Here is a 19,888-nt window from a genome sequence, read left to right on the forward strand (position 1 = left end):
GGATTCAATTCTTGTTTACACACAAAAATTAATTGATGTCTCAATTCAATAATAAAAAATTATCATTAAAAGCGAACCCCGCGTGTTAAAGCTCTATCTAAAAAATGTCTTTTTTGCTTCTTTTTTTTTTTTTTTTTAGAAGAACTGCATCACTAGTTAATGATTAGCAGAGCATTATGCCATTATGAAGACTAACTCTCGGTTCAACATAAAAGAATAGATCAGCTTTTCAATATATACTCCTTTTGAAAGAATAATAGAAAATCGCCATATGGTTCATCAAAAAGGACCATGCAATGATACAAAGCAATTTGACCACCACAAGACCCTGCATGTGTAGAGAATTGCCCTCTGTAGCATATGTCTAATACTCACATGTAAGCACCCATCCTTTCAGTTTTTGTGTCGGGACTCTGAAGCATTTACAGCATTCACAATATAAAACACTTCCACTCAGTCACTCAACCCATTTTTCCAGTCAGATCTTTCGTTTGGTTGCTGAGAAAATGTATGTAGAAATTTTGTTTTTGGTTTTTCTTAATTCATTTCCTCTTTCTATTTGTTGGGTTTCAAAATTATGTAATTTGAAACCAAATTCTTCCATGCAGACTTGAAATTGTCATCTGGGTCCAGATGGAATCATCAGCACTGCTCTTTGACCAGCTCAAGGTTTGAATTTGTTGCAAAAAGTTTTCTTCTTTCTTTAACTTCTTGTGTCATTCATGGACCATTAGGCTTTTGGATTTTGGATGAATATATGATCTAATGTGTGTTTGTGAATGTGTTAATAATCTCAACAGGCAGCAGACCCATTTTTCTTGTTGGCTGGTCCCAATGTGATTGAATCCGAGGAGCATATTTTTCGAATGGCTAAGCAGATTAAGGCTATTGCATCAAAGTATGGTTTTTGTTCTCTCTCTATCTTAGGATCTATGTAATGCTTTTGATTTTTGCATCAAGCATGACCTGAGGCAGCCAATGCTGAATTGGGATTGGGTTTTTTCAATGCCTTTCATGGCATTAAATACAGTACTGGCAATAACCTCAAATGGGTTTGTGGTTGTACAATCAGATGATAAGTGTGGTTTGGTTAAATGCTTCTTCTTCGCTGAATTTAGCAAGGAAGGTTCCGCTAAATTTAATGGATGTTAGAGAGTAGAGGAAAAGGGGAAATTGAATTGGGAAGGTGTGATTCTATTTCAAAGGGTTGGATACTTGGATTCGAGCAATGAAGCAATGGTGGTGATTATAGGTGAGGAGTGAGATAGTTTTATTGGTAAGTTAATCATGCACCCGGTGGGCCTTGAACCTAAGACCTTACCATCCAACTTGTTCATACAAGGAAAGGAGGTTCTGTTTGTGCTAGAGCTCTCAGCTATTTTTATTTGGAAGTTCTTATTGAGGTTACAAAATCTTGCATTAAGAACAAAAAAGAAAGAAAGAAAGAAAGATGGTTGTTTTGTTTTTATGAAAATAATAAAGAGGTTGAAGAATATGGGTTTTGTTAGAACCAGATTTGGATTCCTAGCCCAAAGATATGAACGGACTTTGGCCCAAAAGGCCCAAAACAATGAATTTGTAGAGAAATGGGTTAGAAAACTGGGATTTAGTTAATCAAACAACAAATTTAGTAGATTGATAGTGAAAGACTAAAAATGGATGGTTATAGAGTGAGTAATAAGTGTCCTCGGCAATATTCGAGGAGACTTGTTCTTATATAATGATCTTAAATAGAATTACAAGTTTAATTCTAGATTGCCATAGTGTTTTTCCCTTACTTTTCCGATCCCCTTTTTCTCACTACCTCCTTTCCTTTTATACTCCTTCTCCTTTTCATCCCCATCTTCCACGTGCATGCCCAATGGTTGATCTTGATACTTGTCCCATCAGCACCTTCTATAAGTCTTCATGTAGTAGCTGTAAGGCTGAAATCCACTGTTCAGGTATCACCTCCACATTAATGCGGCCAGGGAGTTAGTTGCAGTGCATTTAATGCGGAGGTAGCAGTTTTTTCTTTGGATTTTTTAGGATCCTTCCATGTCTTGAGTTTCCATAGTGCTTATCTGTATCAATTAAATATTTCTGTGACGTTTCTTCGGATAGCAGACCATCTCTACGGCCTCGGCACATCCCCTTAGGTCATTATGATCTAAACTGACTTCTTTGTTTGTTAATATGGTTCCTTTTGACAATGTTTACCCCTTTCTCGGACAATTTTAGTCCTTGGCTTGGGCCTTAGGTCCATTATACAAAATGTGTAATGGACCTCCAGGCCCAATACCGCTACAATAGCCCCTCAAAATTCTGCTTTTAGCACTTTGGACAGAAAGGAGGATTTTGATATTCTCGAGTATTTGTTGGGCTTCTCATGTCTTGTCCTCCGCTAGTACTACTGCCTGTTTTAACTGCCCAAGGCACGCCCCTGACGCTTGGGCATCCAAAGCACGCCCTCATTAAATTCTGACGGCGCTTTGTTCCTCACGTTCAACGGCACAATGCAAATCCAACGGTGAAGAATTTCCTGGGGTTACGAGCAGGAATTTTCCCACTTGTAACTTCTGTGTCACTATAAATAGCTTCATAAATCAATTCCTTTCATTACTTCCATCAATCACATAATTCTAGAGCTCATACACTGAATCTGCCTCCTTCTCTCACTTCTTCGTGCGTCTACAAATACAAAAAACTTGTCCAAGGACCTTCTTTTTAAAACCTGTAAGTTTCCTCGAACCCTCTTAGCTTCGTTTCTTTCCACATATTCTCTTTTCATCATCCTTTTTTCTTTTCAGTTCCATTTTTCATTTCAAACTTCTTGATTTCTTTTCATAACTTCTTAGAAAATGGGTAGTTTCAAGCATTTAGTTGAATCAGAGGAGGATATAGAGAGATTTAGGGCAGAGTATAGGATCCCACCAACAGTGGGAATTAGATACGCTGCCCAAGGGGCATGGGCAGATGATAGGAAAGATGGAGAGGTGGTCATCCCAATGATCGCCTCTATAGAGGGAGGGATGACCATCCCTATGGGTAATCTTACCAGGAACTTCCTTAGGTTCTTTAGATTATCACCCACACAATGCGCCCCAAATATGTTCAGAGTATTAGGAAGTATAGAAGCCCTGAACGAGAGAATGAACTTGGAATTGACACACCATGATGTCAATTGGATATACAATCTACACAATTTGAAGGGGCAAGGATACTACCTTAAGTCAAGGTATCCCGAAGTAAGGCTAATCCAATGCCTCTCTACATCAAACAAGGGGTTAAAGGAAGATTTTTTAATCTTTTCTGGGGAATGGCATGACGGCCTACCTTGTCCAACTAGAGATGGAACACCAGGTGGGGGTCTAGTCGTAAATCTATACACCTCGGCTTATATTTCCGTTCTATTTCACATTATCTATGTTTCTAACCAATTTTCCCTTCTGTTTTAATGATTTTGCAGACAGACGTTCTACCATACCTCGGTTCAACCTAGTCAACAGAGCGAGTCTAGACAAAATCCTATGGTTCAAGGTGTTTGTGAATGAAGCAGACGGCTAATTGCGAGTAGCACACATAATCCTCAAATACCAACCTATTTCACACACATTTCAAGCTTCGAAGTGCATGATAAAATCCCACGATCCTCGTCTTCAACGTATTAGTGTGGCCTACAAAGGATTTGTCATTCCTAAAGGCGTTCCAATCCCAGAAGGCATACCCATCACCCAACCTCTTTTTGTGGGTATCCCCTCAGTAGAAGCATCCTCATCTCACCCCATCGCTAAGGAAGAAGAGGAAGAAAGAGAAGAAGAAGAAGAAGAAGAAGAAAAAGTAGAAGCAGAGGGAGTTATAAATTTGTCAGACTCCCTAGAGAAATTTGAGGTATTCAACTGATCTCTATCCCCCGAGAGTACCTCAGCTAGTTTGCGCGAGATGGGCATCCAAAGGAAGTCTCAAAGAAGTTTGCTGGAATTAATAGAATCGTAGCCTGGGAAGGATGCACCTGGGGGGTCAGTTCAACCTAAACTTCCTCCTCCCCTTCCTAAACTTCCTCTTCCTCCTTTTCAACCATCTCTGCCACCTAGGCTTGAACCTTCTAATCCGAAGAGAAAAAGAGAGCAGAAAGGTAAGGATGTGGTTGATGCTGGGAGATCTCGCCCTTTGCTAGAAGAAGAGCCCCAACATGCTACAAAGCAACAAAGGACTGGACCTGGAGGGCAAAGAGTCTCAAAGAGAAGAGACAGCCAGCCATCCGAGCCTCTGGCTTGGCTTCCAGCTCCGATGATCAATGGTGAGCCCTTAAGGGATGATGCATCCATCAGGGACTTCCATGGAGGTACTGGTTACCATGTGGCCTCGGCTCTGGAAGAGGCTATGCTACTCCCAACTGATATGGCTGAGCTGCAGTCTATCAGGAGGCCAGAAGTTTTTCTCAACCTTAAACGATATCTGGGCATGGTATGCAACTCTATTCTTTTCTCTTCTCTCTTTTTTCTTCTTTTTATATAATTTCAAAAGATGACCACCCTTTTCTGTTAGGCTGTCCAAGCTACTTTCAGGGTTGAGGAGATAATCAATTCTTGCTACCAGCAGTTGGAGGATGAGAGATCCAGACACGTGGCAGCTATAAATTCATTCAATATTGCTGATCAGTCCAACAAGGACTTAAGGAAAAAGTTGACAGAGGAGGAGTGAGCAAGGAAGAGTGTTGACTCTGCTCTGGAAAGCGCTCAAAAGCAGGCCGAGAATCAAAGGCTGCAATTGCTTAATGCCAGGGAACAATTGGCTTCTTCTAAAGAGCAAGTTGCAGCTCTGTAGAAGAAGTTAGCTGAAGTCCAAAAGTAGAGAGATCAGGCCGAGAAGGCTAGAGAAAAAGCTGGCACAGCAAGAGGGGAGGCCGAGAAGGCTAGGGACGAGGCTGAGCAGCATGATCCCAGCGATGTGTCAAACCAACTGCACTCAGACTTGGCATGAAGCTCTCAACCAAGCTGGGGTTAAGACTTCTTTTGAGCTGAGAAAACCAGATAAAATTTATTTTCCTCCAGCCATACGTGCCTCAGACCTTCCCTCCTCCCAAGGTGAAGCAACCTCTACAGTCGCTGACTCTGCTGGAGAGACACAGCCTCATAATCCTCCTCTTCCCAATCATCAGGAGCAAGCAAAAGAATTTGAAGCTCCCAAGGAGACCTCCTCCGAGATGGATAAGCCCTCAGATAAAACTATGGAGATTCCACAAGGTGGGGCAACTTCACAAAGTTTTGAACTGGTCTTAGCTTCAGTCACCATGCCTGCCAAGGAATAGGGGCGGAGGCACGTACAAGGGTGGGGGGGCCATGGCCCCCCCAAAATTTTAAAATTTTTTAAAATATATATACAATTATTTTTATGTTTTCAAAATTTAGTCTAAAAAATAAGAGTTGGCCCCCCCAAATATTTGAATTAGTCCAATAATGCTCTTAAAAAAAATAATTGGTCTAATAATTATAAAGATATAACTTTATTTTTCGCAATTCTATTTTTTATTGTAAAATGTGCTTTTATATCTATTAAATATTTGATAAAATTTGGTATCAAACATGTTTAAATCTATATTTTTCAACCCGTTATGTGACGATTAACAAGTCATTGACTCATTAAAAAAATTTTGTCACTAAAACTACACATGAAATGTGTCTTTAGTTGCCATATAATGTGTTAAAACAAGGTAGCTTTAAATATGTTTGGAGCCTAACTTATTTCTCCAAGTTTTGGATCATTCATGTTTTTGAAAATTTCATTAGTTCAATTAAAAGATTTTTTACTTACTTTAACATAAAATTTGATAATTTGTGTTTAAAATGAAACTTTTTAAGATTTTGACTATGAAAATGGAAAAAATGAATTTTATTTTATGAAAGATCGCCGTCAAAAATAATTTTGATTGAAAATACTAAGATTTTTTTTTTTTTTTTTTTTTGGTTGGGTGTGTGTATATATATAACTTATCAAATAAAAAAATGTGTATATATAATAAAAAGCGCGTGTGTGTGTATATATGTGTGTATGAGTGTGGAAGTTGTCTTGATAAATATATTAGCGTCGCAACTTGGCCCCCCCAAACAAAAATTCCTGGCTCCGCCCCTGCCAAGGAAGATCCTAAGGATAAAGAGATGGTGACTCCTGCTGAAGCAACTAACCAAGCTGACAAGACCTCTAAGGCTGGGCTTCAGATAAAGCTAAAACGATGACTGCTTATTTTTGTAATGTAATCACAATATCTATAATGTAATTCCCCATTCTTTTTTTAAGACATGTGTTAATGGAATTTACATTTCAATCCCCCAAACTTGTAAGAGTTATTTTCTTCACTTATGCAATTATTATTCTGATTATTCATTGATTGAATATAGCCATGTGCCATAAAAATGTGTGATTGTTTATATAAGGGAAAATACAATTTTCACATATTTCTATTTGAGAATCGGAATAGATCAAAACTAGTGAATTCATAATATTGTCAATACATACCTCGGATTTACAAAATTTTTACAAGTTTTCTAACCTTAAGTAAAACATTCAAACGCTAATCAAACAACAGCTAAGTCCAAGGCACCCTAAAATGCTTTAAGTGATGCTCATGGACTTTGGTCTACATCTATATTGGATGATGACAAACCATTTGATCCAAAGAGGGAATCTGGAGTTTGCTTCTTTCTAATGCTGGGGATAATGTCTGTCCAACACTCCAACATATGCCGTAGTGTTTTAATTAATATTGAGTTTATGGTCCGAGGAACCTGACATAGCTTACGTTATGTTTAACACTTAGAGAATTAATTAAAAGATATCAATTTTCCCAAGGTATGTGGTCCGAGGAGCCAGGCATGACCAAGGTTCTGCTTGATATTTAAAATGATGTCATAACGTGTTAATTTTCCCAAAGCAGATGGCCCGAGGAACCAAACATAGCTTAGGTTCTGTTTAACACTTAGAGAATTAATTAAAAGATATCAATTTTCCCAAGGTATGTGGTCCAAGGATCCAGGCATGACCAAGGTTCTATTTGATATTTAAAATGATGTCATAACGTGTTAATTTTCCCAAAGCAGATGGCCTGAGGAACCAGACATAGCTTAGGTTCTGTTTAACATTTAGAGAATTAATTAAAAGATATCAATTTTCCCAAGGTATGTGGTCCGAAGAGCCAGACATGAAAAAGGTTCTGCTTGATATTTAAAATGATGTCATAACGTGTTAATTTTCCCAAAGCAGATGGCCCAAGGAACCAAACATAGCTTAGGTTCTGTTTAACACTTAGAGAATTAATTGAAAGATATCAATTTTCTCAATGTATGTGGTCCGAGGAGTTAGGCATGACCAAGGTTCTGTTTGATATTTAAAATGATGGTGAAGATGTGAAATGAGGAGCATAGTAGACATAAAGAAGATGAAGGAAAACTTGCAATAATAATAATATCTTCTAAGATTATTTACATTCCAGGGACGAGATACAGCTCTTTCCTCTAGATCTTCAAGATAATACGCGCCAATCCCAGCCACTGATGTTATTTGATATGGACCCTCCCAGTTGGGTCCTAGCTTTCCCCATGTTGGGTTCTTGGCAGCTCCTACAACCTTTCTTAAGACCAAATCCTCCCATGCCAATAGTCTTAGCTTTACATTGGCGTCATACCTTTGCTTGAGTTTGTGTTGATAATAAGCCAATTGAACCATGGCATTTTCTCTTCGTTCTTCAACTAAATCTAAACTCCTTTCCAATAGTTCATCGTTACTGCTTGGAGTAAAAGAACTTGTCCTTAGAGTGGGGAATCTAGTTTCCAGAGGAATAACAGCCTCAGTCCCATGCATCATTGAAAAATGCGTCTCTCCTATGGACCTATGAGGCGTGGTCTGATAAGTCCACAGGACGTGTGATAACTCTTCGACCCGTTTTCCCTTTGCATCATCCAATCTCTTCTTAAGTTCACTTACTATGACTTTTTTGACAGTTTCAGCCTGCCCATTCCCTTGTGGATATGTCAAGGTAGAATATCTATTTGTTATGCCCAGGTCGCAACAATATCTTCTAAATGCCTTGCTATCAAACTGCAAACCGTTATCTGAGATGAGAGTGCGAGGGATACCGAATCTTGTTATTATGTTTTTCCAAATAAACCGTTTGGCATCCACATCCCTAATATTGGACAATGGTTCAGCTTCAACCCATTTGGTAAAGTAGTCTGTGTCCACCAGTAAATACCTCTTATTCCTTGCTGCCTTAGGGAAATGACCAATAATATCCAAGCCCAACTGAGCGAAAGGCCAAGCACTGGAAAGAGGATTAAGGACACTGCCATGTTGATGAATATTTGGGGCAAACCTCTTACACTGGTCGCACTTCTTTACATAGTCCTCTGCTTCTTTCTGCATCTTCGACCACCAGTAGCCTTGCGTAAGGACCTTATGTGATAAAGATCTTCCCCCTATATGGCTTCCTAAAATTCCCTCATGAAATTCTTCTAAAATGATCTCAACTCCCTCTAGATGTACACAAAGCAGATATGGGCCAAAAAAAGACCTCTTATACAACTTCTGATCCTCGGATAGCCAAAACCGAGGAGCTTTTCTTTCGTACCTTATCAGCTTCGGACTTATCTTCTGGTAAAATATCTTCCTTAAGGTATAGTACAATAGGGTCTATCCAGCTAGGAGTCGCTCTTATTTGATGAACATAGGTCACGGCCTTTCGTACCTCGGTAGGTCTACATAAATCTTCTACGAGAATTACCCGAGGTAGATTTTGTGCCGAGGAGGTTGCCAATGTAGCAAGAGAGTCTGCATGTGTATTTTTACTTCTAGGGACTTGTAATAAATTGAAAGATTCGAATTTAGACTATAAATGTCTAACCTCATTTAAGTACTCTTGCATTCTAGGATCTCTGGCCTCTAACTCCCCTTGGACTTGGCCTACGATCAATCTTGAATCAGAGATCAATTCCACTGCCTTTCCACCCATTTTTTGTACCATGATATCAATCTTGAATCAGAGATCAATTCCACTTCCTTTCCACCCATTTTTTGTACCATGATCATCCCTTCCAGCAGGGCTTCATATTTAGCTTCATTGTTTGTAGCCGAGAATCCCAACCTTAAGGATTTTTCAATCGTAATGCCCTCTGGGGATGTCAAGACTAGCCCCACTCCAGAGCCCCTATGATTCGCTGCCCAATCAATATAGACTTTCCAGGGGACAAGTTCCTACACGGAGATCATTCCAACCGATTTTTCATCCATGTTCTGTTCTTCTATCTTTTCTTTTTTCGAGGATTCAGCAAACTCAGCAACCAGGTCGGCAAGAACCTGACCTTTGACAAAGGTGCGAGGCATGTACTTGATGTCAAAAGCCTCTAACATAGTACCCCACTTAGCAATTCTTCCTATGTAATCAGCACTTCGTAGTAGAGATTTAAGCGGAAGCTGGGTTAGGACAATAACCGTGTGCGATTGAAAATAGTAGGAAAGCTTACGTGTAGCATGTACTACAGCCAAAATAGCCCTCTCCAAAGGTAAGTAACGGATCTCGGCCTCATGCAATGACTTACTTACGTAGTAAACTGGCCTTTGTACTCCATCATCTACACATATTAGCACTAGACTCACCGCGTGGGATGCCACTGCAATGTAGACAAACAACATCTCATATACCTCAGGTTTGGACATAATGGGAGGCTGAGACAGATATTCTTTCAACTATTGGAAAGCCAAGGCACATTCCTTGATCCATTCAAACCCTTTCCACTTGTTTAATAACTAAAAAAATGGTCTACATCTGTCAACTGATCGAGAGATGAATCGATTTAGGGCGGCAGTCATTCCTGTAAGCTTCTGAACTTTCTTGGGATTCCGAGGTGGTTGCAGGTTGTTAATTGCCTTGATCTAGTCAGGGTTAACTTCAATTCCACGATGAGTAACCATGTGGCCTAAGAATTTCCCTGATCCAACGCTAAATGAACATTTGGAAGCATTAAGCCATAGCTTATGCCTCCTCAAGGTATCAAAAGTATTTTTAAGGTCATTAACGTGGTCGGATTTTACTTTGCTCTTAACCACCATATCACCAATGTAGATTTTCATGTTTTTTCCAAGTTGAGGCTCAAACATCGTGGTCATCATCCTTTGATAGGTAGCCCCTGCATTTTTCAGGCCAAAAGGCATCACTTTATAATGGTAATTTTCAATAAGGGTGACGAAAGCTGTTTTTTCTTGATCATCCAAAGCTAAAGGTATCTGATGATACCCTTGGAAGGCATCTAAAAAACTCATCCGATGATGACCTACAGTTGCATCCACCAGCTAGTCAATCCGAGGCATAGGGAAAAGGTCCTCTAGGCAAGCTTTATTTAAGTTTGTGAAGTCCACACACACGCGGCATTTTCCACTCTTCTTTTTTACTACCACTGTGTTAGCCATCCATTCAGGGTAAAAGACCTCTTTAATAGCCCCAGCTCGTTTAAGTTTCGACACCTCATCCTTGACAGCATTAGAATGTTCCTTGGATGAATGCCGAGGGGGTTGCTTCTTTAAGATGATAGCTGGATTAACATTCAAATGATGACAAATGAAGTTCGGATCCACCCTCGGAGCTTCGTAGGCATCCCAGGCGAACACATCAATATTCTCTTTAAGGAATTCCACCAATTCTTCTTTTTCCTAAAGGGGTAGCTGAATTCCAACTTGGAAAAACTTCTCCGGATCATCCCTTATGATAAATTTCTCTAAATTTTCACAATTGGCATCCTCGGCCAACCCTATATCAGGCATGAGTGTAGATTTTAATTGCTATAAACCTTCATTTACCGAGGTTGAGGACTCAACTGCTGACTGATGCGAGATGGCAGACACAAGACATTGTCGAGCTATGGATTGGTCACTTACCACTTCTTCAATCCGATCTCCAGACGGATACTTCACTTTTTGATGCAGGGTCAAAGAAACAGCCCCTAGAGTGTGAAGTCAAGGCCTGGCCATAATGGTTGTGTAGGGGGAGTATGCGTCCACCACTATGAAGTCCACCTCTACCATCTCAGAACCTGCCTGCACTGGTAACCTGATTTGACCCTTTGGGATAACCACCTTCCCATCAAAACTCACTAAAGGAGAGTCATAGGCGGTCAGATTTTCAGGGTTCAAGTGCAGCCTTTTATATAGATCAGGATACATAATTTCCACACAACTGCCTTGATCTACCATCACTCTTCTTACGTCGTATCCACCTATTCTAAGGGTTATTGCCAGAGCATCGTCATGTGGCTGAATGGTCCCTATCTTATCTTCATCCAAGAAACTCAACGCCGATCGGATTTCTACTCTGGCCCTCTTCGGCCCTAAGTTTATATACTCAGCTTGTGCCCGAGCTATAGACATCACCCTAGAGGGCTGCGAACCAGTCCTCCCTGGTGCAGCGAAAATTACATTAATTGTACCTATGGGAGGTCTTAAAGAAGCATTCCCTTAGGTCGCAGACCTCAGCTGCTCACCTTGCCTATTCGGGCAAAACAGTAGATGCTATAATTTCCCTTCCTTAACCAATTGCTCCAGATGACTCCATAGCGTCCGACAGTCCTCAGTGGTATGCCCTCGCTCTTGATGGTACTAGCAATGTAGGCTTTGATTGCGTCTTAAGGGATCTCCACTCATCTTGTTCGGCCATTTGAAGTATGGCTCATTTTTTATTTTCTCTAAAACTTGATGCACCGGCTCTTTAAACACAGTGTTCACAACCTGAGGGGCTGAAGGTGAAGATTGCCCAGCAAAATCTCTTCGGGGCCTGTTGTTATTGTAGCGATCTGACCTAAAATCCCTCCTCTCCTGAGGGATAACTTTTCCCTTGCCCCTATCCTGCTGCTAGTCCTCCTCAACCCTTTTGTACTTGTCAATTCGATCCATGAGTTGACGTATACTTAAAACAGGTTTCCCAGTCAGAGACTTCCTTAAGCCATGCTCGGCAGGTAGGCCGTGCTTAAAAGTGCTAATGGTCACGTCATCGAAAATCACCATCTATCTTGTTAAACATCTCCCAGTATCTGTCCAAATATGTTTTCAAAGTCTCTCCTTCTCTCATGGACAAAGACAACAAAGAAGACAGAGGCCGAGGATCCCTTCTACACCTGACGAATCTGGATCCAAATGCTTGCGTAAGCTCCTTGAAAGAATCAATGGAACCTGCCTTCAAATTATCAAACCACCTCATTGCCACCGGCCCCAAACTGGATGGGAATACTTTGCACATTAAAGGCTCATTCTTGGAGTGTATGGCCATCCTTTGATTAAAGTGACTAACATGCTCCATAGGGTATGTTCTCCCATTGTACATGGTGAGCATGGGTTGGGAAAATCGCTGAAGGAGTCTCCCTCTTTCAATCCAACGTGTAAAAGGAGACTTTGCAACCTGGTTCAGTGCTCTACTCATGGCGTCGTTTTTTAGACCGTCCGAGGACGATTTTCCATCTCTACGTTCACAATGATAATCCTCATCATGCAAGAAAGTCTCACTAGGAGGAGTTCTCGATCTGCATCTGTAGCTGAAATCTTTCTTACCATCAAAAAGGAAGTAAGGATCCGGTGAGGCTTGCCTACGCCGTTCATGGCTCAAGCTTCTCCTTAAGTGATCAATCTCCTTTTGCATATTTCTGGCATTTTCCTCCTGAGAGACGTGGCTTTTACCCTTAGCCAAACTTCTACTAGTATGGGTAGTACGTACACTTCCCTCCCAATCTTGTTGTCGCTCAAGATCGTGGAAATGATCATGGGGTTGAGACTCCATAGATTCCGTCTGACGCGGACCCGAACCTACCATCGTTGAAAGTTGGAATTACTGAAACACCAATCTTTCCCACAGACGACGCTAATTGTAAGGTCCAGATTTTGATTTCTAGACAAAGATATGAACGGACTTTGGCCCAAAAGGCCCAAAACAATAAATTTGTAGAGAAATGGGTTAGAAAACTGGGATTTAGTTAATCAAACAACAAATTTAGTAGATTGATAGTGAAAGATTGAAAATGAATGGTTATAGAGTGAGTAATAAGTGTCCTCGGCAATATCCGAGGAAACTTGCTCTTATATAATGATCTTAAATAGAATTACAAGTTTGATTCTAGATTGCCACAGTGTTTTTCCCTTACTTTTTCAATCCCCTTTTTCTCACTACCTCCTTTCCTTTTATACTCCTCCTTTTCATCCCCATCTTCCACGTGCATGCCAAATGGTTGATCTTGATACTTGTCTCATCAGCACCTCCCATAAGTCTTCATGTAGTAGCTGTAAGGTTGAAATCCACTGTTCAGGTATCACCTCCACATTAATGCGGCCAGAGAGTTAGCTGCAGCGCATTTAATGCGGAGGTAGCAGCTTTTTCCTTGGATATTTTAGGATCCTTCCATGTCTTGAGTTTCCATAGTGCTTATCTGTATCAATTAAGTATTTCTGTGACGTTTCTTCGGATAGCAGACCATCTCTATGGATCACGGCCTCGGTCAGCTGAGGTGGCTCTTATTCTCGGCACAACCCCTTAGGTCGTTATGATCTAAACTGACTTCTTTATTTGTTAATATGGTCCCTTTTGACAACGTTTACCCCTTCTCGGACACTTTTAGTCCTCGGCTTGGGCCTTAGGTCCATTATACAAAATGTATAATGGACCTCCAGGCCCAATACCGCTACAGGTTTATTTATATTCTCATTCAAAATGTGGTTATGAGTTATGTTTCTTCATTTGAATTGAAGGAAAAAAAAAAAAAAAAAGGTTTTTCTTTATATCGTCTCCATCATTATGGTTATTGTAGCTAGAGGACTAAGTCTTGGTTTCCTGTATTTTGTTCATCGGAAGAAAAAGGACACAGGATTTCAATTCTTCAGCTCTTGCATTGAAAAATGTTCTCTTGTAGATTTTTTCCCATGGTAGTCATTGTTCTTTCTAATTTTGTAGAGTTGGGTTGCCGCTGGTTTTCAAGTCAAGCTTTGACAAAGCTAACAGAACATCTTCAAAATCATTTCGGGGTCCTGGCATGGTTGAAGGCTTAAAGGTGCTAGCTCATGTTATTTTTTCTAATCCATTGTTGTAATTGAGATTTTGTATATTGGTGATGCTAGATGTCTATAAAGTTTTTGGTATGAAGTTCGAACTTTCTTTTTTTGTTCATAAATGTTAATATAAGTTTCTTTGAACAGATTAAAGTCTAAATCAAACCTGAGAAAAAAACTAATCAAGAACCATAATGTTTATATAGTTAGCAAAGGCTTGTTCTGTTGTTGGAAGATATTTTGCTTGACCTTAAGTAAATGTTCAAAACTTCTCTTATTATTTAATTAAGGTTGACAATAAAAAAAATGATGCACAGAAAATTAGTATATCCTCATATAGCAATGAAGGCAACTATAAGTGACAAGGTATACCCTAGGATGCATAGACACTTCATTTGGGGTGTTGTATCCATATCGTATCCGTGTCGTACCCGTGTTGTAACGGTGTCCAATTTGCCGCATCATGTTATAATTTTTCAAAAATTGCTCATGTCACCATATCATACCCGTACCTGTACCCGTGTCCGTGTCCGTGCATCCTAAGCTATACCATGCCATCTGTGAATGCCTTTTTTTATTTTCATTTTTTATTTTTGGGTTCATGTCACCCATGAATGTTGCAGTAACTTATAACTTTAGATCACATTAGAGTACATCAAAGTCATAAATATTGCTTCAGATTAAATTATATCATTTTAGACATGCAGTGTTGCTTGCTATAGGTTTTGCAGTTTCTCACTAATGTTCAAATTGTTCGGATATTATTGATCTTCGATTAAGATGCTCAACATATACTTTAAGGTCACAGTTGTACTAACTTGATATATACAAATATACATATAATTATATCTATGTATATACAGATATACATATAATTATATCTATGTATAAAATTTGTGAATAATTTGGAATAATCTAGATATAATAGTATTATTTGGTAGGATTTCTATTTCAGTTCGGATGAGCATTTATTGGCATCGTGATAAATTGGTAATTACATGTATCTGTATGCCTTATGGGAAGTTGACTCCCATTCATGTAATTCTTTATGTTAGTTTGTGTATACATCCTTTGTGCATAACTTTCACTTTTTGTCAATAAATTATATAAAAAGAAGTTATTTAGTGTTCTCTCTCGTTAATAGACTATGTGAAATGTTTACTGATGCATATGCACAAAGCACAATTATTTGTCTAGACCAATAAAATTGCCAGTCATATTCTACGTGTCCTTTCTGATTGCAGATCCTTGAGAAGGTTAAACTAGCATATGATATCCCTATACTGACTGATGTGCACAAAACAATCCTGGTAATTTCTGTTTAATCTTTCAAAAGATAAGTAAATGTGCTTGTTTTTAAGTGTCTCTGTTTGTATGTATATGTCAGGAAATACTCTTGTTGTGGCATTATTGTTCTTGGTTTATCTGTTCCTAGATGGATCTTTTGATGTGGCTGGTGCCTTGTTGCCTCTGCATACTCTCTTATAACATGAGATGTTAAATCACAATTTGGCCCAATAAGTAGATGATATAAGCAGATGGCTCTTTTCATTAGCTTAATGTTCTTTTTTTTTTAATTTTCAGTACTTCTTGTTATGTTATCTGTACTGCTTTTGATTTATGAATGCCACTACTAATATAGAAGTTAAGAAATTCTTGAATTGGTGTTCAAAATATGATGAATCATTTCCAACATTTTTTTCCTCTTATTTTGCCAGTGTGAAGCAGTTGGAAGAGTAGCAGATATTATTCAGATTCCAGCATTTTTATGTCGTCAGGTTAAGAGTCAATATTTTTCTCATTTGGAACCTTGTCAGTCTGTGATATGGAATTTTGATGACTTAAGCTTGGAGGATATGGTATGCTACTTATTTTTAGTTCATTTGTGACCTCTTGCAATGACAGACAGATCTTCTAGCTGCGGCAGCCAAGACAGGGTAAATTGTCAATATTAAGAAAGGCCAGTTCTGTGCTTCTTCTGTGAGTGATATTTTTCCAATAAGTCAGAACCTCTGTTGACATATTTTAGCTGAAGGCTTTGGATACATATCTATGTATCGTTATGGGAATTCTGCTAAGTGATAAATGTTCATATTTGCAGGTCATGGTAAATTCTGCAGAGAAAATTAGATTGGCTGGAAATCCAAATGTGATGGTTTGTGAGAGAGGAACTATGTTTGGCTATAGTAAGTTATAAAACATAAATTTTTGTCTTTCTCTGATAATCTCTGTTTGACTTTTACTTTATGAGCCCTTTCAGTTGGTATAAGATGCAACATAACCACAATATATTGAATATAGTAGAGCCGCAATGCCATCTATGCATCCATTATGGCATTTGGTAATGCCTTTGTGCTAGTTCCACTACCTATGATGCTCAATTTAAAAGTGAAATCTCATTTTGTACCAGTCCCTTCCTCCTTACTCGCCTTAAAATTTTAGGAATTGACACCAGTTTTGCATTATTTAGTCGTTGATTTGATCATATTGGGATAACAAATATGGTTGCATTGCTGATATTTTCGTTGTCTAGTTCAATTGACACTGTATTTGGGTTTTGGCATCTAGATGATTTGATTGTTGATCCGCATAATTTCGGATGGATGAGAGAAGCTAATTCTCCTGTTGTAAGTCAACAGTTCATTTTATTTTAGGCTTCTCTTATTGTGATGTTATGTAATTTAAGTAATCGTGTCTTCTTTTTCTCTTTTAAACTCTTTTTCTCTAAATCTGATGTTATCCCTGATTAGATTCTTAATGCAAGAACTAAGTAAGCAAGCTGTTTTTTATTTATTTAATTGCTTCTTGTTATTATTAATAAGATGAAGTGTTAAGTAGACCAAATGAGCTGAATATGGAGCTACTTATGGCAAAACAGGTCAATCTGTGGATAATATAAAACAAACTATAAATGAGGGGAACAAGGGATCCTAGGAGGGCTTACGCTTTGTCAAGTGGAGAATGTGCATGAGTACACATGTTTTGTGACTGGAGGAAAAAAAAATTGGTTTGACACAATGGCAGGCATTTAACAAGTTGACATATAAGCAACGGTTTAAAGTGACCTCCAACTGCCCCCGCGATATATTTTCAAAGAAAATTTTTTTTAACTTTTTTTTTTTCCCCTTCTGATTAAGCTTCAATTACATGCTTAGTAATTATTAATCCTTTTCAATCTCAATATTCAAGGTGATATAGGCTAATGCTGCCTTCATCTACATAATATTTTCTGATTTGCATGTTCCACTGCAGGTAGCTGATGACACACATGCATTACAACAGCCTGCTAGGAGAAAGGTTCGATAGTCTTAAAAAATTTTGCTTCAAATCTAGAGAGTCTTATACGGTTTCTTGTTTGTGTGAAAAACAAATGAAATAGTTTTTGGAAAATAAAATTTTCATTATTTGGAGTGCTAAAAGCATAATGAACTGGTTCTTATTTTGTTATATTGATAGTTGGAGGAAAACAAATTATGGATATTACGGGGGATTGCTGTTTGTAGCTAGAATTACTGATAATGGTTCAATTTTCATTGTTATCCTTTCGGTGCTCTGTTTTTTTTTTTTTTTTTTTTTTTTTTTGATGACATAGGAGAACTTCACTCAAATTAATTGCATGTCGCAAAGTATACTATACAACAATCCTCACTGTTAATCAAACTCCTACGGGCAATTGACCCTATCCGGCAGAACCAGTTACCGGGTAATCCAAGGGCTTTTCACCCCTGATTGGCTAAGCAGTTTATCCTCATGCCTAGGAGGCTTCAATGCTCTTGAAGTATCATATAAAACCTTACACTTATCTCTGTCTTTATCTTGTTTATTACACTTTCACTCTTTGTTTCTAGGAGCTTTTCTTTGTCAAACTCTGTCCTCTTCATATAATCCTGCCTTTGAAATGAAAACGATTATTTGTTAGCAGTATATATTAGGCGGTCTTGGATAATGAGTGTTTTGTTGTAATGAATCTTGAGTTGGAGTGCTTGTCCTTAATGCTTTTTGTTGCCATGTTTCTATCCTGTTCTATTTTCATGAGATTTCCACTTGTTTTAGTACTATCAAATTGTTGTAGCATGCAGATTTTAATTTATCATTCCTTTCACCTTAGTGATGAGCTTAACTTCTGCCTTTTCATTCAGTTGGATGGTGGAGTGTTGCTAGTGGTGGTCTTGGTGAATTAATCCCATGCATTGCAAGGACGGCAGTTGCGGTTGGAGTTGATGGAATTTTCATGGAGGTACAATAATATGCAGTACCAAAATTTTTTGTATCGGCCTTTTTTAGGAATAATATACTTGTATCATGCTCGGGGTTACTGTAAATTAAAGTAGATGAGGATTATAAATATAAGTTATATTGGTAAATGGAACATAGGACTTGTCATCTGTATAATTTTCGGTGGTTTTTATTATTAGTTACAAGTGTACAAATGGGAATCTTATCCATTTTAGCTTTTAATATTGTGATCTGACAATGCTGTGAGCTCCAAGGTGTGTATATATTTTTTTAAAACTTTTATGTTATTATCTTTCCTTAGATCATATGTTGTTTTTCTTAAAGCTTCTTTTGGGTGCATGGTGCATGATGATCCTTTGAATTCGCCTGTTGATGGTCCAACCCAATGGTTGAGTTTATACATCTTGCTTTCCCAGATACATGGGCAATTTTCTCACACAGTTTGATTCCTTTAAGGTTGCTTTGTAATGGAGAAACTTTAACATTTCTGCTTATTTATAACTATAGCCTCTGCGCCATTTGGAAGAACTTCTGGAGGAGCTTGTGGCAATTGCCGTAAGTTTCTTTCCCTTTTCTTGATATGAGAGGTCACATACAGTGCCGGCTCAAGGCCTAGGCAACTTAGGCCTAGGCCTAAGGCCCCACAACAAAAAAAAAATTTCCCTACTAAAAAAATGCCCCATCTTCCTTAGTAAAAAACTCAAAATTTTATAAAAATATAACATTTTTTAAATAATTGGTAATTTTTTTTAAGAGTGATGCTAAAAATACCACAAATTTTATTATAGATTTAATTGACATATCATCAATCACATAAAAAAGTAATTCAAATACAAATAAATTAAGTTGTTGAAATTCATCAATTACAGTCATAATCACATTTATTGTGAATATTTTGTAGTATTTTTAGTTTTTTTTCTTTTTCATTTCTAACATGGCTTTTAAAATTTTTTGATTCAACTATAATATTCAATCTTCTATTTGAAATTAACCTTAGTTGAGCTAGTATTATTCATCAATTTCTACATTTACATCAAATTAATTTTAATTTAATTAGTATTATATAATTTTATTTAATTAATATTTATATATAAAAAGGCCCCATATAAAAATTTTTGCCTTAGGCCCCAAATTTTGTTGGGCCGGCCCTGGTCACATATCTGTTAATTCATGTGTCGTAGTAAACATCTCTTGAGCAAATACCCTGGACATGGCAGATGTGTCTGATTCATGTGAGTTTAGATCCCATTATCAAAATACAGGCATGTGGTTGTTGAACCAAGTATTTATTGTTGCTGTTTCTGTCATTTTAGCATAATAGTGCAATAAATTGAACATTCAGCTCCTTTTTACTTTCTTCCTTCTTATTTATTTTCTTTATCTGTAGCCATTCCTCAACTTATTCCCTTTCTGATATCTACTTCAATATGAACTAATGAGTTGGCTGGTACAGGATATTAAATTGAATGCAAAACAAAGCATGGTAGTGAAAGGCAAGCTGAGCTCTAAACTAAGTTGTCTCTAGATCTAAACTAAGTCGTCTCTAAGGCTCAAAGGCGACTGCCTTAAGCCATGAAAAAGGACTGGAATGTTTTTTCTTTTA

General features: G+C 38.2%; 1 pseudogene; it reads left to right on the plus strand.

Annotated features, from left to right (window-relative positions):
• The first annotated feature begins 206 nt into the window (after positions 1 to 206).
• LOC111985984 (2-dehydro-3-deoxyphosphooctonate aldolase-like) lies at positions 207 to 18,864 on the plus strand (annotated as a pseudogene).
• Positions 18,865 to 19,888: the final 1,024 nt, after the last annotated feature.

Source organism: Quercus suber, unplaced genomic scaffold, assembly GCF_002906115.3.
Source record: "Quercus suber isolate HL8 unplaced genomic scaffold, Cork oak 2.0 scaffold_361, whole genome shotgun sequence".
In the NCBI taxonomy this organism is placed as follows: domain Eukaryota; kingdom Viridiplantae; phylum Streptophyta; class Magnoliopsida; order Fagales; family Fagaceae; genus Quercus; species Quercus suber.